We start from the raw sequence: 3,934 nt of genomic DNA on the forward strand, positions 1-3,934 counted from the left end.
GTAGTAGCGGTTTGAATTTCAAAGGTACTTAACGTATGAAATATACGTACAGAACCAACTTTTTACACACAACCTAAAAGTTCTCACTGCAGATTTAAAAATAACAGCAATCGTTCTCTTGTATCTCAATCATCATTGACAGCAAATAACTGAGTAGAAACATAGCCCTAATTGGGAGTAGTCGGGTGTTTTGACCAACGGTACTTAGTGCTTTCTGTACGGACATAGCGGTACTTAGTGCTTTCCGTACGGACATAGCGGTACTTAACGTCGCCTGCGGTTCCAAGGTTTTATTACACAGAAATAGAGATGTTGGTGGCCATATTATTTCGACCTGTATATCGGGACAGCACATTCAATTCAGACATTCATAGACAGACAGTTTGAACTACGATCCTTTATTTTTGTAAATAAGGCTCATCATTTTGTCAAGTAGTAGCGGTTTGAATTTCAAAGGTACTTAACGTATGAAATATACGTACAGAACCAACTTTTTACACACAACCTAAAAGTTATCACTGCAGATTTAAAAATAACAGCAATCGTTCTCTTGTGTCTCAAGCATCATTGACAGTAAATAACTGAGTAGAAACAATCTTTTACAAAGAATGACCAATAGTGAAGTGAATAGGCCTGAAAACAAACTTTATTAGGCATCTCTCTCTCTCTCTCTCTCTCTCTCTCTCTCTCTCTCTCTCTCTCTCTCTCTCTCTCTCTCTCTCTCTCTCTCTCTCTCTCTCTCTCTCTCTCTCTCTCTCTCTCTCTCTCTCTCTCTCTCTCTCGGTTGTATGTGTATATTAGGCAGCATTGATGTGCAAGATTATTGATAGAGGAAAGCAGCAATGCTTGGAACAAACCACTGTGTATTTTGCATACGTTTAAATATCATGTTTTCTATTTTTTTTCCTGTGATTTATGTGTACACCCCCCCCCCCCCCCCATTGAAAGGGGCTGTAGGCCCATATTCAATTAAACTGTGTCAGTGTCAGTCTCTCTCTCTCTCTCTCTCTCTCTCTCTCTTTCTCTCCCCCCCCCCCCTCTCTCTCTCTCTCTCTCTCTCTCTCTCTCTCTCTCTCTCTCTCTCTCTCTCTCTCTCTCTCTCTGTCTTTTCCATAATATATTTATAGTATTCTCTCACTCCTTTATTTATTTATATGGGAGATTTATATAGCGCTTGACGTTCTCTAAGCGCTTTACATACTCCCTCTCTCTCTCTCTCTCTCTCTCTCTCTCTCTCTCTCTCTCTCTCTCTCTCTCTCTCTCTCTCTCATAATTGCTACATGTTCGATTGCTACCAGCTTGTATTTATTATTACCTGCATAGTATGCATTTGATTTTATGAATAACCACATATGTATGCTCTTCATGCCTCATCTTCATCATTATCATCATCGTCATCATCATCATCATCGTCATCTTTATTATCACGTGCTGGAGTTTTCCAACCTCCTTGACTTTTTAACTTTTTATTTTTTTAATTTTTTTTTATTTTTTTAAATTATATTATTGTGTGTCTATGCGTCCCAAGGACAGATTGTAAGAAAAGGCGTAGCCTTAAATGTTAATCCTTGTTAAATAAAGTTCAATTCAATTCTCTCTCTCTCTCTCTCTCTCTCTCTCTCTCTCTCTCTCTCTCTCTCTCTCTCTCTCTCTCTATCTCTCTCTCTCTCTCTCTTTCGCTCTCTCTCTCTCATCTCTCTCTCTTTCTTTTATATCTCTCTCTCTCTCTCTCTCTCTCTATTACATAATATATATTTATAGTATTCTCTCCTCACTTTTTCCGTCTCTAGCTCACGTTCCCTCTCCCCCCCCCCCCCTACCTCTACCTCCCTTATCTCATAATAAGCGTGCGCGCGCAACGACAGTAAGAGAGAGAGGCACAGAGAGATAATATCGTATTCTAAATTTATTGATAGAGGAGAGAAATGTATTATAAGATAAGAGAGAGAGGTAGGAGGGGGGGGGGGGGGGAGAGAAAGAGGGACCATGAGAGATACAGAGAGCGTGAGGGGAGAAGGAATACTATTAGTATCACTATCAATAAATTATGGGAGAGAGAGAGAGAGATAGAGAGAGAGAGAGAGATAGAGAGAGAGAGAGAGAGAGAGAACAAGAACAAGAACGAGAACAAGAACAAATCTTTAATTGTCTAAGGCCACAGCCCCTTACAATAGTGGTTAAAATAACAGCATTAGTATCTGCACAGTTATAAATTATAGTCACGCATAAAATTCAACAAATACATTAAGACCCTGATGACATGTCACTGAACCTGATTTCTAAGGGTTCGTCTCTTCTGTAACATGAAGAACACAAATCTGCTGAAGCTGTTCATCAAATTATCCTCATTACTGCCACAGAAATACACAAGTTGTTGTTGCAGCGTCTTAGAGATCGAGATTGTTAAATACTTTGCTCGAAGGTCTTGATAAAAAGGACATAAAAATACAACATGGTGTTCATCTTCTTTATCAGCTGTACTGAGAGGACAGTTTCTTGTCGTTTGGTTTGGTGTGTTCCGAAACTTGTGAGCGTTGATTTCGGATACTCCTGCGCGGAAACGAGTAAGAGCAACTCTGTACTTAATATCTTCGATTAATTCAATGTATTTCTCTTTTTCCAAACATGTTTTGTAACAATTATAAATGTCGAAACGTTCACTGCATTCTAAAAAGGAGAGAGAGGGAGAGAGAGAGAGAGAGAGAGAGAGAGAGAGAGAGAGAGAGAGAGAGAGAGAGAGAGAGAGAGAGAGAGGGAGAGAGAGGGAGAGAAAAAAAAATTTGTATTCTAAATTTATTGATAGAGGAAAGAGGGAAACAGAGAGAGGAGGGAAAGGGAGAGAAATCGAGATAGGGGGAAAGAGATATATATATATTTGTACTCTAAATTTATTATAAGATACAAGAGAGAGGGGGGGGAGGAGAAAGAGGGACCGTGAGAGATACAGAGAGTGTGAGGGGAGAACAGCGGTAACCTTCCACTACCTAGGGTTTCTTCCCAGCATGACTGTGAGGTCTTGACACGCACCATGCCAAAGACCAACAGTAGACAATTTTAATGATGAACTCGAACTGCCTGAATCTGTGTTGCCTTTCTCATTGCAACTCGGCTGCATGATCACATGTCTGTATTTGTCATGTAAATTCTTACAACCCCGGATACAAAAACAAAACCAGAAAATGACGCCACAGTTTAAACAAAAAAAAAGCATGGCTTTAATTTAAAATAGCAACATTAACACCTAAATGTTTGTTATAATGCAGTAAAACTATTACATATCTGATTATTCTTATTCACCTATTTCGTCTCCTCTACCCCTGTGCGTGTATTGTATGTGCCTCTTGTTTTATGGACTGGGCAAAGGAGCTGCGCCTTCGGCTATCAGTGTGACTGACTTTTAGGGTTTAACGTCCTCTTAGACCAACTGGTCTATATTGGGACAGGTATTGGTAATACGTTGAAGTTATGGTGTGATACTTTGATTCGAACAAGCCCGCTGTGGCTGTCTTCTTCGACACACCAGCATTGGGTTTGTCTCGTCAAAGTATCGAAATACGATCATTATAATCGGAGACGAGAGATGATGCATGCGTGTCTTCGTGTTTTCCAAGCCCTGAGACTTTCGCTGTGAACGTGGGATCTTTTTCGTGCGCATGTGTTCACACGGGGGTGTTCAGACACCGAAGAGAGTCTGCACAAAGTTGACTCCGAGAAATAAATCTCTCGCCGAACGTGGGGATCGAACCCACGCTGATAGCGACCGACTGGCTACAAAGCCAGCGCGCTACCAACTGAGCTACCTCCCCGCCGCGCTATCAGTGTCAAGTTACCAAAGGCGGAGGGGAAGTGTTTAACTAACCGTATCAAGCTTGTCGTGCATTCCGAACGCGTGTACTAGAGTGACTGACAGGGGCTTGTCTGGACTTGACTGCGC

The sequence above is a fragment of the Littorina saxatilis genome, linkage group LG1 (genome assembly GCF_037325665.1).
Source record: "Littorina saxatilis isolate snail1 linkage group LG1, US_GU_Lsax_2.0, whole genome shotgun sequence".
Lineage (NCBI taxonomy): Eukaryota > Metazoa > Mollusca > Gastropoda > Littorinimorpha > Littorinidae > Littorina > Littorina saxatilis.